Below are 19,484 nucleotides of genomic sequence, written 5' to 3'. Positions count from 1 at the left end.
AATATAAATGCATAGAATTATAGATATATGCCTATCATTAATAAAATAAATAGAATAATAAATATGTACCTATATACACATGTGTTGTGGGGCAGGGAGGAGGGTAGAGCAGAGGGAGGAGTCGGGGCGATGGGGAGGGGAGGAGGAGCAGAGGGAAAGGGGGGCTCAGTCTGGGAGGGGCAATTCAGGATCAGAGGAAAGATTGCCCCTCCCAGTAGCCCGTTCCAAGCACTGTTCTAACAATACTGTTCTAAGCGCTGGGGTAGTTATGAGATAATCAGGTTGTCCCACGTGGGGCTCACAATCTTAATCCCCATTTTAAGGATGAGGTAACTGAGGCAGAGAGAAGCTCATTCATTCATTCACTCGTATTGATTGAGCGCCTACTGTGTGCGGAGCACTGTCTTAAGCAGTGAAGTGACTTACCCAAGGTCACAGAGCGGGCACATGGCAGAATAGGGATTAGAACCCACGTCCTCTGACTCCCAAGTCCGTGTTCTTGCCACAAGGCCACGCTGCTTCTTGAGCATTTACAGCCTCTGGTTGGAACCGGTTAAGATCAAGATTCGGGGGGGCTTTGGGGAGGGGAGGTTACCCCACCGCCGTTTTGTCTGTAAACCTGCACTGGGACAGCTCGCTGGTGTGTTAACTCCAATCAGTGAATCAAATTTATTGAGCGCTAACAGTGTGCAGAGCACTGTACTAAGCGCTTGGGAGAGTGCAACGGAGTTGGTAGACACTTCCCCTGCCCACAACGAGCTTACAGTCTAGAGGAAGCCCCCCAAATAACTTCTTGCTACGTTCCCCCGCCTTACTTTAGATACACTCCGAAGCTCGTCGTGAGCAGGGAACGCGTCTACCAACTCTGTTCTATGGTTATAGGGTACTCGCCCAAGCGCTTAGCGCAGTGCTCTGAGGACAGAAAGCGCTCAATGATAATGTTGGTATTTGTTAAGCGCTTACTATGTGCCAGGCACTATGCTAAGCGCTGGGGTAGATACAAGGTAATCAGGTTGTCCCAAGTAGAGCTCACAGTCTTCATCCCCATTTGACAGATGAGGGAACTGAGAAGTGAAGTGTCTTGCCCAAGGTCACGCAACAGACAAGTGGCGGAGTCGGGATTAGAACCCACATCCTTTGACTCCCGAGCCCGGGCTCTGGCCACTAAGACGCGGTGCTTCTGATAAATTCGATCCACTGATTGGAGCGGCTCCATCAGTTAACGCACCAGGGAGCAGGTTGGATGGTTCCATTATTAACAGCCTAAAAGATGCTTGGGTACCTTCCCCTTCCCTCCCCCCTCCCCACAGCCCCCCGTTGTCTTTTGTCTTCCTCACAGCCCCTCTCAATCCTGATCTCAACCGGTTCCAACTAATAATAATCATCGTTACGGTATTTGTCGTTTACTATGTGCCAGGCACTCTTCTAAGCGCTGGAGTGGATACGAGATGATCAGGTTGTCCCACGTGAAGCTCAACAGTCTTCATCCCCATTTTCCAGATGAGGTCGCTGAGGCACAGAGAAGTTCAGGGACTTGCCCAAGGTCACACGGCAGACAAGGGGCCGAGTCAGGATGAGAACCCACGACCTCTGACTCCCAAGCTGGTGCTCCTGGAGAGGTTCCATCTCCAAGCTCAGATAGTTTTATTCTGCAGGTGATCAGTGTCTTTTCCGCAACAGCTGGTCTTCCGCTCATTTCGGACTCCTGGCCTTTCACCTGCCATCCGGCCTTCCCTTTACAGCGGATCAGCATTCCTGACTTTTCAGCTCCGTCTCCCCCTCTAACCCGTCAGCTCATCGTGGAGAGGGAAGATGCCTGTTGTAGTGGACTCTCCCGTGCCCTTAGGACACTGCTCTGCGCCCCGCAAATGCTCAATAAATGATGACGATGATGACCGTGGTATTTGTCAAGCGCTTACTCTATGCCGAGGACCGTACTAAGCGCTGGGGTAGATACGATATCAGGGGGTCGGACACTTTCCCTGTCCCACATGGGGCTCACTATCTAAGACGAGGGAGAGCGGGGATTGGATCTCCATTCTATAGGTGAGGAAACTGAGGCCCAGAGAGGCGAAGCGACATGCCCAAAGTCCCATACAGGCAAGCGACAGATCAGGGATTAGAACTCAGGACCCCTGACTCCCAGGACCGAGCTTTTCCCACTAGACCATGTTGCTTTCCCTTTCCTTTCTTCATCTCACTTCACTTCTCTGTGCCTCAGTTACCTCATCTGCAAAATGGGGATGAAGACTGTGAGCCTCACGTGGGACGACCTGATCATTTTATGTCTACCCCAGCGCTTAGAACAGTGCTTTGCACATAGTAAGCGCTTAACAAATACCAACATTATTATCTCTACACTGTCAACTTAAAGATGCGGTGTCCAGAAGGCCAGGCAGTGTACCAGTGTAGAAGTAACATGGTTTCATACCGGCAAAATCACACTTTTTGTTTTGTTTTCGTTTTTGATGACGCCCAGCCTTTTATTGCCATTTTTGATGTGCCGGTACAGGACACCAATAACGTTCTCCCGAGATCCCATCAGAGAGCCCATCACCTACATAATGGATAGAACACGGGTCTGGGAGTCAGAAGGACCTGGGTTCTAATTCCAACTTCGCCATTTATCTACTGGGTGACCAGTTCCTTACCTGTAAAATGGGGATTGAGACTGTGAGCCCCACATAGGATAAGGACCCGATTTGCTTGTATCCACCCCAGCGCTTAGAACAGTTCCTGGCACATAGGAAGCGCTTAACAAATCCCACACTTATCCAGTGCTTAGAACAGTGCTTGGCACATAGTAAGCGCTTAATGAGTACCATAATTATTATTGTAGTTGGATACAACCTCCATGTCGACATCCCCTTGACATGGGAAGACCACGACCTTAGGTATCTAGGCTTCACTTAGCTCGAATTCCCGCTCAGAATCTGGGATCCCGAGGGTGGGAATCCTCAATGGACACAACTATTCATGGACATCAGATAAGGAGAGTTTGTTGGATCTCAAACTAGGTTTGTTGGAAGCAGCATGGTGTAGTGGTTAGACCATGGGCCTGGGAGTCAGAAGGGAAGCCTTCCCAGGCTAAGCTCCCCTTTTCCTCTGCTCCCCTGCCCTCCCCATCACCCCAACTCGCTCTCTTTGCTCTGCCTTCCTCCCTGCCCCACAGCACTTGTGTATATTTGTTCATATTTATAATTATATTTATTTTTTATTAATAATGTGTAGATATCTATAATTCTATTTATTTACAATGATGCTACTGCTGCCTGTTGACTTGTTTTGATGCCTGTCTCCCCCCTTCTAGACTGTGAGCCCGTTGTGGACAGGGATTGTCTCTACTGGTTGCTGAATTGTATTTCCCAAGCACTTAGTACAGTGCTCTGTAATAATAACAATAATAATGTTGGTATTTGTTAAGCGCTTACTATGTGCCGAGCACTGTTCTGAGCGCTGGGGTAGACACAAGGGAATCAGGTTCTCCCATGGGGGGCTCACAGTCTTAATCCCCATTTTACAGATGAGGTAACTGAGGCACAGAGAAGTGAAGTGACTTGCCCACAGTCACACAGCTGACAAGTGGCGGAGCCTGGTTTCGAACTCATGACCTCTGACTCCTACACAGTAAGTGTTCAATAAATACGATTGAATGAATGAATGAAGAATCCTCCCGGCTCCTCCACTTTTCTGCTGTGTGGCCTTGGGCAAATCACTTCACTTTTCTCTGCCTCAGTTACCTCATCTGTAAAATGGGGATTTTGTGAGACAGGGACTACGTCCAACCTGATTTGCTTGAATCCACCCCAGCACTTAGCACAGTGCCTAAGTAATTGTACTTCATAATTAATCTCAGTAGGATTAATTCATCTATTGTCCACTCTAATACCCTAGAGAAGCAGCATGGCTCAGTGGAAAGAGCACGGGCTTTGGAGTCAGAGGTCATGGGTTCGAATTCTGGCTCTGCCACTTGTCAGCTGTGTGACTGTGGGCAAGTCACTTAACTTCTCTGTGCCTCAGTTACCTCATCTGTAAAATGGGGATTAAGACTGTGAGCCCCACGTGGGACAACCTGATTCCCCTGTGTCTACCCCAGCGCTTAGAACAGTGCTCGGCACATAGTAAGCGCTTAACAAATACCAACATTATTATTATCATTATTATTATTACTGTCTAGACTCTCTATCCTACAGATTCTCCAGACTGTAAACTCCTTGTTGGCAGGGAACGTGCCTACCGACTCTATTATAGTGAACTCTCCCAAGCACGTAGTACAGTGTTCTGCATTCAAGTGCTCAATAACTACGATTAATTTTTCCTATGGAGAAGCAGTGTGGCCTAACGGATGGAGCAAGAGTCTGGGAGTCAGAAAGACCTGAGTTCTGATCCCAGCTCTGCCACGTATCTGTGGTGTGCCCTTGTGCAAGTCGCTTAACTCTCTGGACCTCAGTTACCCCTTCTGTAAAATGGGGTTTTAGACCGTGAGCCCCTCGTAGGACATGAACTGTGTTGAACTTGATTAGCTTTTATCTACCCAGCGTCTCCCCCCTCAGGGTCGCACCTGGAGAGTTTCCAGTCCTCTACCAGTCACGACTATTCATTCATTCATTCAATAGTATTTATTGAGCGCTTACTATGTGCAGAGCACTGTACTAAGCGCTTGGGATGAACAAGTCGGCAACAGATAGAGACAGTCCCTGCCGTTTGATGGGCTTACAGTCTAATCGGGGGAGACGGGCAGACAAGAACAATGGCAATAAATAGAGTCAAGGGGAAGAACATCTCGTAAAAACAATGGCAACTAAATAGAATCGAGGCGATGTACAATTCATTAACAAAATAAATAGGGTAACGAAAATATATACAGTTGAGCGGACGAGTACAGGAGGGACAGTCAAGCAGAGGCCTACCCATTCCATTCCTAGCTTGGGCAGTGGCTAGCGAGTGGAAGGGCCACCTGCTACAAGCCAAAACTCACCTGTCTTGGGCAGCAGCAGCAGGGGAGAGAGTCGAGGGAGGAGAACCAAGTTTGCTGTGTCGAAGGAGGCGATGGTCAACCACTTCCGTATTTTACCAAGAAAACTTTCTGGATCCACTACCAGAACGATTGCATTTGGAGGTGGGGCGTCCTGGGAGAGATGTGTCCATGGCGTCGCTCTGGTTCGGACACGACTCGACAGCATAAGACAACAACAGCCCAGTGTTGAGAGCTCACCTCCTTCAGGAGGCCTTCCCAGACTGAGCCCCCCTTTCCCTCTGCTCCTTCTCCCCTCCCCATTCCCTCCTCTCCCGCCCTCTACTCTTCCCCCTTCCCCTCCCCTCAGCACTGTGCATATTTACGTATTTGTATATTTTATTTATCACCCTATTTATTTTGTTAATGACGTGTATATCTCCATGATTCTATCTTGATGATGTTGTCTGGTTCTGTTTGGCTTTGCTGTCTCCCCCGTTTAGACTGTGAGCCCGTTATTGGGCAGGGATTGTCTCTATCTGTTGCCGAATTGCACATTCCAAGCGCTTAGTCCAGTGCTCCGCACCTAGTAAGCGCTCAATAAATACTATTGAATGAATGAACATAGTGAACGCTTAACAGATTCTTCAAAATGCCACTAAGTCGTTTCCGACTCATAGCGACTCCATGGGCACACCTTCTTCAAAACGTCCCATCTTCTGTCATAAAGTCGTTCTGGTGTGTGGATCCCTAGAGTTTTCTGGTAGAGTTATGGAAATGGTTACCACTGCCTTCTTCCGTGCTATAAAAACTCGAATCTCCGCCATTGTCTTTGATCAATGTTTTGATCACTTGATCATCCGCCTTTGACGCTCTCCCAGGCCGCTACGGCCCAGCACAGGTGAATCGACTTCGACGTTTCGGCTTAGACCTTTCCATTCATTCATTCGCATTTATTGGGAGCTTACGATGTGCGGAACACTGTACTGAGCGCTTTTGGGTAGCCCTATATGGCTTAGCTCTAAGCTTCATCAGCGTACGTAAACTTTCCTGCCACGATAAGGCGTCGGTTCCTAAGAGAGCTTAACAAATATCATAAAAAAAGAGATTGACTGATGATCGACCAACTATCCCAAGACTATTCTCCACCCCCAGACTGTGACCTCGTTGTAGGCAGGGGTTGCCTCTCTTTATTGATGATGATGACGATGATGGTATTTGTTAAGCCCTTAACTATGTGCCAGTCACTGTACTAAGCGCTGAGGTTGTTACAAGCAAATCGGGTTGGACCCAGTCCCTGTCCCATGTGGGGCTCACGGTCTCAATCCCCATTTTACAGATGAGGTGACGGAGGCCCAGAGAAGCGAAGTGACTTGTCCAAGGTCTCACAGCAGACAAAGAGCATGGGCTTTGAAGTCAGAGGTCATGGGTTCAAATCCCGGCTCGGCCATTTGTCAGCTGTGTGACTTTGGGCAAGTCACTTCACTTCTCGGTGCCTCAGTTACCTCATCTGTAAAATGGGGATTAAGACCGTGAGCCCCACGTGGGACAACCTGATTCCCTCGTGTCTACCCCAGCGCTTACAACCGTGCTCGGCAATAGTAAGCGCTTGACAAATACCAACATTATTATTACAAGTGGCTGAGCCGGGATTAGAACCCATGACCTTCTGACTCCCAGGCCCGTGCTCTATCCACTACGCCATGCTGCTGTATTGTACTTTTCCAAGCGCTTAGTACAGTGGTCTGCACACAGAAAGCGCCTAATAACTATGATTGAATGAATGAATGAAAGATGAAAGACCATTCCAGTTATCTTTGACATCTCTGATCCAAGGAGCAGAACTTTCCTCCTTCACATGGTGCTGAACTCTCGTCAAGGACACGGGATATTTCCTCCAGCTGGTTCAGGGTCCTGAGTTTTTTTTTTTCCCAGTAAAGAAGGGTCCTTCCAGCCGGGCCGAGGAACATCCCGACTCTGCCCCTACTCAGCTGTGTGACTGTGGGCAAGTCGGTTCACTTCTCTGTGCCTCAGTTCCCTCATCTGTAAAAGGGGGATGAAGACTGTGAGCCTCACGTGGGACAACCTCATTCCCCTACCCCAGCGCTTAGAACAGTGCTCTGCACGTAGTAAGCGCTTAACAAATACCAACATTATTATTATCATTACCACCGGGGACATACACCGGGGTATTCTGCTCACGGTGGCTATCTTCCAGTCTGAGGACTTATCCACGAGGGCGGGTGTCTTTGAGAGAGAGATTCTTTTTTTACGGTATTTGTGGAGGGCTTACTATGCTCGAAGCACTGTACTAGGCGCTGGGACGGATACAAGCAAATTGGATTGGACACAGTCCCTGTCCCACGTGGGGCTCACAATCTCAATCCCCGTTTTAAAGACGAGGTAACTGAGGCACAGAGAAATGAAGTGCCTTGCCCAAGGTCACACAACAGACAAGTGGAGGAGCCGGGATTCATAACCTTCTGACCTTTAGTAGGAGCCCGGATAGGTCAGTCGATAGAGCATCAGACTTTTAATCTGAGGGTCCAGGGTTCAAGTCTCTGTTCGGGCTAATCCTCTTTGTAGAGAAGCAGCGTGGCTTAGTGAAAAGAGCACGGGCTTGTGAGTCAGAGGTCGTGGGTTCTAATCCCGGCTCTGCCACTTGTCAGCTGTGTGACTTGGGGCAAGCGATTTAACTTCTCTGTGCCTCAGTTACCTCATCTGTAAAATGGGGATTAAGGACTATGAGCCCCACGTGGGACAACCTGATTACCCTGTATCTACCCCAGCGCTTAGGACAGGGCTCTGGATTCGAACCCATGACCTCTGACTCCCAAGCCCGGGCTCTTTCCACTGAGCCACGCTCCTTCTCTAGCAGACACCCCACTGTACCCCCAATCACTTGGAAAGCTATCCCAGAGAGTGATATTCAGATAAACTGAGAAAGAGTTGGGTGGCTCTTTTCCAATTTATTACAGAAACAAAGGGTAAAGCAGGAAGCAAAAACTAAAAAACTTCAAAAAGAGCAACAACATCAAAGTACAATAAAATATACTGTTGTCATTCATCATCAACATCACCATCGTCAACGGTATTTATTGAGCGCTTACTATGAGCAGAGCACAGTAGTTTGCCCAGTTAGATAAACTAGAACTGGAAAACAACAGAGCCACGAGGGCAGAGCGTACGTGGGCAAGGATGATCTTTCTAGGGGGTAATACAGCCTCGCCAAACTTCTCTGGGAAGATTTGAAGGCCGACACTAACAATCATCTGATTGAGAATACGTCCCCCTGTTATCTTCCACTTTGGTGAAACACTTTCCAAAACAAGTTACCTCCAGATCCGTTCTCTATGAACCTTCTTTCACCAGATACAACCTCACCCAGTGCTGTGATAGATTCCTCAACCGGTCAGTCCATACGCGACAAATCCCACCATACTTTCTTGGTGATGAATTCCCATCATGTAGTGTCTGGGTCAGAGAGGGAACAATCTAGTAGTGGCACTTAAAGAAGGAGGATGCATCAAGTTAAAAATCCACCATCCGCATTTATTCATTCATTGAATTGATTCAATGTATTTATTGAGCGCTTACTGTGCAGACCTTGGGAGAGAACAATGCAACAATAAAGAGACACATTCCCTGCCCACATCGAGATTACAATCTAGAAGGGGGAGCCCCCAAAAGCCAGAAAGCCAGGAGTTGGGGGAACCCTCATTCCCTAGAGATGCCCTTTGTTGGGTCGGGCCAAGGAAAGGAAATATGAAATGAGAGGGTCCAGTAGCAGTTCATTCAATAGTATTTATTGAGCGCTTACTATGTGCAGAGCACTGTACTAAGCGCTTGGAGTGTACAATTCGGCAAACAGAGACAATCTCCGCCCATTGATGGGTTTACAGTCTAATCGGGGGAGACAGACAAAAACAGCCCACCACACTTATATCCAGATCTATTAATCTAGACTGTAAACTCCTTGTGGGCCATCTGGTCACGGAATGTGTCCACCAACTCTACTGTATCACATTCTCCCAAGCGCTTGGTTCGGTCTTGTGTTGATGTGATATGACACAGTGGATAAAGCACGGGCCTCAGAGTCAGAAGATTATAAATTATAATCCCGGCTCCGCCACTTGTCTTCTGAGTGACCTTGTGCAAGCCACTTCACTTCTCTGTGCTTCAGTTACCTCATCTGTAAAACAGGGATTGAGACTGTGAGCTCCATGGGGGACAGGGACTGGATCCAACCCAATTTGCTTGTATTCACCCCAACGCTTTATACAGTGCATGGCACATAGCCAGCACTAAACAGATACCATAATTATTATCTTCTGCACACAGCATGCACTTAATAAATACCACTGGTTGATTGAAAAGAAAAAAAATCAGATTATGTTCATGTTACAACAGTGAACAGCAGAAGTAGCCAGAAGAGTCTTCCCCAGATTCTGGTATCTTTCATGCTTTGCTATTTTAAGGAGGTTTTTTCCTTCTAGCCAGTCTCAGTTCATTTAGAGTGCCTTCCTTTCCTTCCCACTACATAAATTGTTGTTCTTTTTAGAATGAGACACACTCACAGTGAAGTTCACCTATGAAGGTGAGAGTCTGAAAAAGTCAGTGAAGGATCCACTGACCCAGCCACATCACGTACACAAAAAGACTATCTTTTGTTGTGTTGTCATACTTAATGCTGTTTTTTATTTTGCTTTCTTGCGTCTCATCTCACTATTCCTCGATTTCATCTATCTAGCCACTGACCCCTCGTCCACACCCTGCCTCCGGCCTGGAATGCCCTCCCTCCTCAAATCCAACAATGATTCTCTCCCCCATCAAAGCCTTATTGAAGGCACATCCCCTCCAGGAGGTCTTCCCTGACTGAGCCCTCCTTTCCTCTTCTCCCACTTCCTTCTGCGTCGCCCTGACTTGCTCCCTTTATTCATCCCCGCCTTGCAGCCCCACTGCACTTACATATAAGTCTGTAATTTATTTATGTATACTAATGTCTGTCTCTCCCCCTCTAGACTGTAAACTCTTTGTGGGCAGGAAATATGTCTATTGCTGTACTGTATTCTCCCAAGGGTTTAGTACAGTGCTCTGCATAAGTAAGCGCTCAATAAATACGGTTGAATGAACGAATGAATTGACTCTCGCTTTTTTAGCTGGGTTGCACCACTGCCTGAGCCTTTGTTTTACCTCATCCTAAAAATGTTTCCCCTGTTGCTCTCACTTACTTTCTTCTCATGTACCACCCAGCATAGCCGTGTTAAGGTGAGCAGAACTTTGGTTCTAGGAGACTAATTATGTTCCAGAATTTCATTGTTTGAGATACTGGCTTGCTAATTGATATTGAGCATGACTCATATATCCTGCTAATAGAACTGATCCAAAGGTCAGATGCGTCATCTCGCAGCCGTAGGGGAGGCTGGTCAACACTGCAGCCAGGTAGACTTTAGTTTGGTTTTAAACAGATATCAAGTTACCTCTGCACTCTGCCTATTGAAGGACGTGTTAGCCTTCTCAGTTTGGTTTTATACTTTCCTAACATTGCGTTTTTGGTCTGTGTGCTGAATAGCATACTTCCCACTATAATCAATCAATCAGTGGTATTTATTGAGTGCTTACTATGTGCAGAGCACTGTTCTAAGCACTTGGGAGAATACAATACAGGAGAATTAGCGGACATATTCCCTGCCCATAACGAAAGGGAGACCTTTAGATCCCCCCTTCTGTCAGGTTCATAATCCTATGGATGAGCTCATTGTGGGCAGGGAATGTGTCTGTTTCATTGTCGTTTGTACTCTTCCAAGCACTTCGTACAGTGGTCTGCACACAGTAAGCACTCAATAAATACGATTGATTGATTGAAGACCTTGTCTTGTTTAGCCTCCAGTGAAGTTTGCTGGCCCAGTTTTTACCAGGAGGCTGGTTTGCTAATCATTAGGTAAGCAAACCCACTAAGGCTCAGATTAGTTTCAAGGTGACAAGATAATCTTGTTTCAATCCCAGATGCTATTTGAACTTTGGGCTATTTTTCCATGAGTGCATTGCCTTGCACTTTCTAATACTGAAACTCTTACGACTTTTTTTTTGGTTAAGCACTTACTATGTGCAAAGCACTGTTCTAAGTGCTGGGAGGATACAAGATGATCAAGTTGTCCCACTTGGGGCTCATAGTCTTCATCCCCATTTTACAGATGAGGTAACTGAGGTTCAGAGAAGTGAAGTGACTTGCCCAGAGTTACACAGCTGACAAGTGGCGGAGCAGGGATTAGAACCCATGACCTCTAACTCCCAAGCCCGGGCTCTTTCCACTGAGCCACGCTGCTTCTCTACGTTTCTACTTTCCTGCCCACTCATCAATATTTATGAGATTTTTCTGCACCCAATCTCCAGCATCATGAAATTTTATTATTTGAAAGAGTTTAGAGCTGTCTACCAATTTGCTGATTTCACTATGCATTTCTTCTTTTAAGATCATATGAAAATTTAGAGTAAAGTTGGTCCTAGTAAGAAGTCTTGGGAGAACAAATATTTGCACTACTCCACCAGAAAAGAGGCCATTTGTTTCCAACCTTTATTTTCAATCTTTTAGAATTTTTCCATCCATTGCAGAAGATTCGCTCCAAAATCACACTCACTCAGGTTCTTTTGAAGCTAATATTGGGAAACCTTGGACAAAGCTCTGAAAATCCAAATATATTATGTCCCTGGGTCCTCTTTATAATGGCTCTTCATCTCTTCCAAGAACTCCAGGAGATATCGGAATTATCTTTCCCACCGCAGGTTGGGTTTTTCTAAGTGTTCTCTCTGAAGTAAAACTTTGTTATTTTTTTTACCAGTTTCCCAGTTATGGAAATAAGGCCCACCAATCAATTAGCCCCCATAATAATAATAATAATAATAGTAGCATTTGTTAAGCACTTACTATGTGCCAGGCACTGTACTAAGCGCTGGGGTAGATATGAGCAAATCGGGTTGGACAAAGTATCTGTCCCACGTGGAGCTCACAGTTTCAATCCTCAGATAAGGGAACTGAGGGAGAAGTGAAATGACTTGCCCAAGGTCACCCAGCAGACAAGTGATAGAGCCTTTTCCTCCTTCTTTTTATCAGTCTTTACGAGTGCCTTGTGTGCAGAGCACTGGTTCTGGGGGTGGGAACTTAGAATAAAAGTAAAAGTCACAAGTCCTGTCCTTCAGAAGCTTACTTTCTGAAGTGAGAGATCAGGATGCACAAATTGTATACCTACAGTAAGAACAGGAATGAAAACATATAGGTGTACATGGAAAGGAAACAAGAAAAAAAAGTTCCACTACTTCTGGAATGTTTTAAATAGATGAATCGTATTGGCAATTCACCAGTCCCCTAGTTCGGAGTCTGTCTATAAGGATTTGTTGCACACTTTTGTCTGGATTCCTCCAAAGTACTGCAGATGGCTGTCGTCTGGCCCTAGTGATTTTTTTTCTATCTTCTTTAGCAATTTGTTCTAAAGCGTACAGTTCATCCAGCGGCCCTTCATATTCCCAGCTTTCAATGCATTTGAAACCACTTTCAATCTATTTGAAGAACTCTTTATTATTCATTTTGGCATCCCTGGAAAGGTGCTCTTGAAATTTCTTTTTGGACTACCTAAATTTCTGCCTTAACCTGACCAACCTCTCTTTGTGAAGTTTTCTATTCTTTTATTCAGGTGAGTTCATATTGTAAAGAACATGAACTCTTTTTTTTTTTTAAACTTTGCCAGTTAATCACACAGCAGTTATATTGGACAGCTATTTCAAAAACTTCTTTGATAAACATTTTGTCAAGGTCTTCAATGTGGCATCTTTGAACAATAGGCTTCTTCCATACCTTTTTTTAAAAAAAATTTAGATGTAGGCATTTTTCCAACAACGAACGCAGCAGTTGTGTTCCTAAAATTCCTGTGTTGTTCAAATATTGTATTGCTTCAAAAATTGTTTCAGTAGAAAGTAAGGGGTAGGGAAAGAGAGTTAGAAAACAATTGAAATAGAGCATGGCTTCTGCCACACAGAAAAGATGGGACAAGGTTAATAAGGCTAAAACATGCAGTGAACTAACATGCTTTCCTTTTTTCGTGGATATTTCTCAGATACTTAGCTGATACTCATCAGTAACTTTAATGCCTTATTGGGAACCAGTTTGTATTACTTAAAATTAGTTTCTTGTAAATAATAAATTTTGAATACTCTCAACTGGTCCTCACTGTAATGTTAATGACTACAGAGATTCCACAAGATTCTGGATCTGCTTTGAAACTATGTTACTGACATAGCCCTATCAGTTATAGAGCATAACACATTCACCGTGAATTCACGTTTGTATTATGGTAACTATATTTCCCATTTTTCTATTGTGTTCTATCCATATCTTATAATAAAAACACTTGCAAAAACAGAAATGACTGCACTTATTTGAATTTTTCCCTGAGGTCCACATTTGTTCACAGTTCCATCGCTAAACTATAACTGTTGTGTAACATTTGATATTCTTCCCACTCTCAACCCCACAGCACTTTTGCACATATCTTTAAATTATATATTTTAAATTATTTATTCATTTTAATGTATGTCCCCTCACCCTCCAGACTGTAATTCATTAAGGGCAGGGAACGTGTCTGCTAATTCTGTTGTATTGAACTCTCCCAAGCAGTTAGTACAGTGCTTTGAATAAATGATAATAATAATGGTATTTGTTAAGTGCTTACTATGTGCCAGGCACTGTACTAAGCCCTGGGGTGGATACAAGCAAATTGGGTCGGACACAGTCCTTTGTCTCACAGGAGGCTCACAGTCTCAATTCCCATTTTACAGATGAGAAAACTGAGGCACAGAGAAATTCAGTGACTTGGCCAAGGTCACACAGCAGACAAGTGGCAGAGCCGGGATTAGAACCCATGATCTTCTGACTCCCAGGCCCATGATCTATCCATCTATCTATCTATCTATCTATGCCATGCTGCTTCTCTGAGCATAGTAAGCCCTCAATAAATACCCTTGTTGATTTATTGATTGATAGGTTTTTAATTCTTTCTTGACCTTCCCTCCTCAGCATGGACAGCTATCCCTCATAAACCAAGTGCTTAGTACAGTGCTCTGCACATAGTAATGAATGAATAAACTCCCTGCACCAGGTCCTGTCCATTACTTAAAATCAAACGCAGTATGTTTCTTTTTAGGTTCTAAAAAATAAGCAGTTTCTGAGTGTAGGGAATATATCCACTAACTCTACTGTACTCTTCCAAACCCATAGTACAGTGCTCTGACCCAAGTAAGCACTCAATAAATGCTGTTGATTAATTCTTGAAATCTCCCATTATAACTCCTGACCAGGGTCTACAGCTTCCTCTTTCTGATCTCACACTTCCTGCTCACTTTCCTCATCCTGGCCTGGTGGTTTATAGTGTAGAGAACCAGCATGGTGTAGTGGATAGAACACGGGCTTGAGAGTCAGAAGATCAAGGGTTCTAATCCTGGCTCTGCCACGTGGCTGCTGTGTGACCCGGGGCAAGTCACTTCACTTCCCTGTGCCCTAGTTACCTCATCTGTGAAGTGGGGATTAAGACTGTGAGCCCCATGTGGGACAGGAACTGTGTCCAACCCGATTTGCTTGTATCTAATAATAATAATAACGTTGGTATTTGTTTAGCGCTTACTATGTGCAGAGCACTGTTCTAAGCGCTGGGGCAGATACAGGGTAATCAGCTTGTCCCACATGAGGCTCACAGTCTTAATCCCCATTTTCCAGATGAGGTAACTGAGGCACAGAGAGGTTAAGTGACTTGCCCACAGTCACACAGCTGACGAGTGGCAGAGCCGGGACGTGGCTCAGTGAAAAGAGCCCAGGCTTGGGAGTCAGGGGTCATGGGTTCTAATCCCAGCTCCACCACTTGTCAGCTGTGTGACTGTGGGCAAGTCACTTAACTTCTCTGAACCTCATCTGGAAAATGGGGATAAGACTGTGAGCCTCAGGTGGGTCAACCTGATTACCCTGTAAATCTACCCCAGCGCTTAGTACAGTGGCTGGCACATAGTAAGCACTTAACAAATACCAACATCATTATTATTATTTTTATTCGAACCCATGACCTCTGACTCCCAAGCCCGTGCTCTTTCCACTGAGCCACGCTGCTTCTCTACCTCCGTGCTTAATACAGGGCCTGTGTCTCAAGGTGACGCCGGGGTACCGACCATCTCAAGGTCAAATGCTATCTTGTGACCTCCCGAGCCAGCAGGCGGAACTTGGAAGTGAGGGTGGGACACGGCCCCCACAACCCAAGCTGCCAGATCGACAGCCCAAGCTGGCAACACAGAAGGTGCCCCTTGCCCCTGTGCCAATCAAATTAGGGATGGAGAAGCGGGGGAGGGCAGAGATTGGATAAACTGAGGCCGGAAGCTGGAATGGCCTAAGAGCACAGGTGATAACCTGCCGCCTCTAACCTTCTGTGCAGAGGAACGAGACTTGCAGCAGCCGGCTGCAGGTCGCCTCTGTCCAGAGCGTGAGAAGGCCGCTCGGCCCTCACCGAGTGAGGAGCCGCGGGATGGGTGAGTGTCCCGTCCTGCTGAACGTTCAAGGGGTTGGAAGCCAGATGCTTCGCCATGGGTAGGTAACGTTTAAGTGAATTTGATGCCTAAGTGGGTGCCCTCCCGAGTGGGACGTGAACAGGGTGGGAGCAAGCTGCCTCACCAAGTGCGAGTAGCACATGAAGTGTATTTGATGCCTAAGTGGGTGCCTCCCGAGTGGGATGTGAACGTGGTGGGAGCTAGCCGCCTCACCAAGTGCAAGTAACACATAAGTGGGTAACACAAAAGTGGGTAACGTATAAGTGGATTTAACGCAGAAGTGGATTTAACGCGTAAGTGGATTCCACCTGAGTGGGAGCGCACATGGTGGGAGCCAGCCGCCTCACCACGTGCGAATTAATCGTAAATTAATTAATCTCGTTATATCCCGGCTAGACTACCGTGTCGGCCTTCTCTCTGACCTCCCTTCCTCCTCTCTCGCCCCGCTCCGGTCTATTCTTCACTCCGCCGCCCGGCTCATCTTCCCGCAGAAACGATCTGGGCCTGTCACTCCTCTTCTTAAACAACTCCGGTGGTTGCCTATCGACCTCCGCTCCAAACAAAAACTCCTCACTCTAGGCTTCGAGGCTCTCCATCACCTTGCCCCTTCCTACCTCTCCTCTCTTCTCTCTTTCTACCACCCACCCCGCACGCTCCGCTCCTCCGCCGCCCACCTCCTCGCCGTCCCTCGGTCTCGCCCATCCCGCCGTCGACCCCCCGGGTCGCGTCCTCCCGCGGTCCCGGAACGCCCTCCCTCCTCACCTCCGCCAAACTCATTCTACGAAACCCTACTTAAAACTCACTTCCTCCAAGAGGCCTTCCCAGACTGAGCTCCTCTTCTCCCTCTACTCCTTCTACCACCCCCCTTCACCTCTCCGCAGCTTAACCCTCTTTTCCCCCCATTTCCCTCTGCTCCTCCCCCTCTCCCTTCCCCTCCCCTCAGCACCGTACTCGTCCGCTCGACTGTATATATTTTCATTACCCTATTTATTTTGTTAATGAAATGTACATCGCCTCGACTCTATTTAGTCGCCATCGTTTTTACGAGATGTTCTTCCCCTCGACTCTATTTATCGCCATCGTTCTCGTCTGTCCGTCTCCCCCGATTAGACCGTGAGCCCGTCAGACGTCAGGGACCGTCTCTATCTGTTGCCGACTTGTTCATTCCAAGCGCTTAGTCCAGTGCTCTGCACATAGTAAGCGCTCAATAAATACTATTGAATGAATGAATAAGTGGGTTCCACCTGGGTTGGCCCAGATGTCTGCCACACGCGAGTAACATAGGAATATATTCCTCCCATTAGGGAAGCTCTAACACCATATTCCTCCCGAAAGGGAAGGTCGATCTGTTGCATCTAAATAACCAAATAATTCAATTCCCTCTGCGGGATAAACTGTGTACAAAAACTCAGGCTTTCCGTCCCCGGCCTCTCTCTCTTTCGCCGCACCGATTCCGAACGAATATAGTTAAGTGCTTAACAAATACCGTAATCATTATTATTATTAGACTGCATCAGCCTCTCCCCTAACCAGTCTGTATTTCACTCTGATGCCTGGATCAGCTTTCTGAAACATCTTTCTGAATCAGAGGACCTGCATTCTAATACCAGCTCTGCCAGTTGTCTGCTCTATAACCGTGGGCAAGTCACTTTACATGTGCCTCAGTTTCCTCATCTGTAAAATAGGGATTAAAATGCCCGTTTTTCCTCCTTCTTAGACCGTGAGCCCCATGTAGGACAGGGACTCTGTCTGACCTGATTAACCTGTATCTACCTCAGTGCTTAGAACCATACTTGACACATAGTAAGTGCTTACCTAATACCATAGTAAAAATAATAATGATAATAGTAATAATGATAATCCTTTGGTTTGTTCCAGTAACATATCTGGGTATTTCCAAGAGTCCTCTAACATGACTCTGTTTCCATTTCTAGGCTTGTGTCCAGGTTGCCTCATCCAGCCCGATGACTTGGCTCTTCTCTTTCTTCTTCTTTTGTGGCCATATTGCTCATGTGACGACTGTGTGTATCTGAAATACTTTGGCAAATCTGATTCGCTCTTATGGCTTATAAATACTAATGATACTGCTGTAACTACTAGTACTGTTGATGGTTATAATGACTGGTTCCACACTTTTGCCTGGATCCTTCCAAAGTCCTGCAAATTGCAGATAATTCTTCGTATCCAGCAAAGATCTTTTTTCACTGCACTTTTATGCCTGTTTCTTCCTTTCAGTCCTCTGGGAACGAGGACTTCCTCGTTAGCTTCCTCCCCAAGAAACGCTTCATAGCCTTGAAGAGAGGTATTACACCTCCTCACAGTCTTCTTCTATCCAGGTTAAACAACCCCAAATTCCCGGCGGCCCCTTTTTTTCAAATCCCTCTATTCCTGACAAGTGCTTAGACAAGCATGGTGGCAGTTTGGTTGGAAAGGGACAGATTGTGGTGGCGTTATAAAGATTGAACTAGCAGGATTTAATGACTGCCTGAATATACTGGTCAAAAGAGAGAGGTGAGATAAGGATAATGCCAAGATTGTGGGTGCGAGAGGAAGGGAGGATTTCAGCGGTGATGGGAAAGTCAGAGGAAGAAAGGGCTTGGGAGGGAAGATGAAGAGTTCAGTTTCAGTCATGTTGAGCCTGAGGTGTTGGTGGGATATCCAAAAAAAGAGATGTCCTGAAGGCAGGATGAAGCTTCAGAAAAGGATAGAGGTTGGTGCTGGAGAGGTAGATTTGGGGATCATCTGCCTAGAGATGGTGGTTGAAGCCATGGGAGCAGATGAGTTCTCCAAGGGTGTGGGTGATAAAGGTGATGGACGATAAAGGGGGAGCCCTTTTTCTCAAAGGACGCTCCTTGCTAAGTTACTCTTTTGATGACTTCTGGATTTTGGATACTTCTGAGAGTCCTTAGTAATCTTCTGTACAATCGACTTAAGAGAAAAACTCAATCTCCAGTCCAAGGTAGCTTGTAAGGGGCAAAAATATCGGTAAGTAATTTTGCCAGGGATAACTTTGCAGGTGAGGTGGTGGGGAGTAAAATCCAGGTGCTTCACCGCTTCCACTGGGCAACACAGAGGAAAAGGTGTCCAAATATTAACTCCTGGATTACCACAGTTACTTTGTATTTCAGGGCAGAAGTGAGTTCGGGGGAAATCTACTTGGACGTTCATTGGTGAGACCACTCTGAATTCTCAGTCTGGCTCGTCACGTGAGGGGACGACTCGACATTCAGGCAGCCAATCGTATTTAGTGGGTGCTCCCTGTGTGCAGAGCACTGTACTAAGTAGTTTGGAGAGTAAAATACAACAATAGTCACATTCCTGCCCACAATGAGCTTATGGTCTAGAGGCATCTCCAGAGGGAGAGCTAGCCCAAGGTTAGCTCTTGGCAGAAATTCTGGAGACTTCCTTCGCTGGGGCCATTCTGAATGCTTAAAGGACAGGCTTTTTCAGCTAAAAACAGGATAGAGTGTCTGTGAGAAAGAAGTCCTTCTGGTTGAGATCAATGCTTCGCTGCCCTTATAAAACTTTCCATGGGAAAGGAAGTGACCGAGGTGAGAGTTTAAAGAAGGAGCCATGGCAGGAACTGTGGCAAGCAGGTTAATCTTAGTACTAATAATAGTATTTACTGAGCACCCAGTGGGTGCGATGCAATGTACTAAATGCTTGGCAAGGACAAAAGAAAGAGGTGACCAGCTTGCTGCCCACAAGGAACTTACACTTCAACAGAGAAGGCAGGCATAAAAATATTGAGAAATGGATTAGTCAAAATTAATCAGTCAGTCATATTTATTGAGTTTTGTGTGCAGAATGCTATACTAAGGACTTGGGAGAGAATATAACATAACATAATTGGAAGACACATTCCCTGCCCACAGTGAGTTTACAGTCTAGAGGGTGAGACAGAGATGGATAGAAATAAATAAGTGATGGAAAAGAACACAGATGTTATGGG

The 19,484-nt window shown here is 46.1% G+C and overlaps 1 non-coding gene across 1 annotated transcript; it reads left to right on the top strand.

Moving 5' to 3' along the window:
• The first annotated feature begins 7,453 nt into the window (after positions 1–7,453).
• Positions 7,454–7,526, top strand: TRNAK-UUU. Its single transcript has one exon. It is a non-coding gene; the product is annotated as a tRNA-Lys (tRNA).
• Positions 7,527–19,484: the final 11,958 nt, after the last annotated feature.

The sequence above is a fragment of the Ornithorhynchus anatinus genome, chromosome 7 (assembly GCF_004115215.2).
Source record: "Ornithorhynchus anatinus isolate Pmale09 chromosome 7, mOrnAna1.pri.v4, whole genome shotgun sequence".
NCBI classification, from domain to species: Eukaryota; Metazoa; Chordata; class Mammalia; order Monotremata; family Ornithorhynchidae; genus Ornithorhynchus; species Ornithorhynchus anatinus.
Note: the sequence above shows the minus strand (reverse complement) of the source record. Positions and strands in the feature narration are given on the sequence as shown.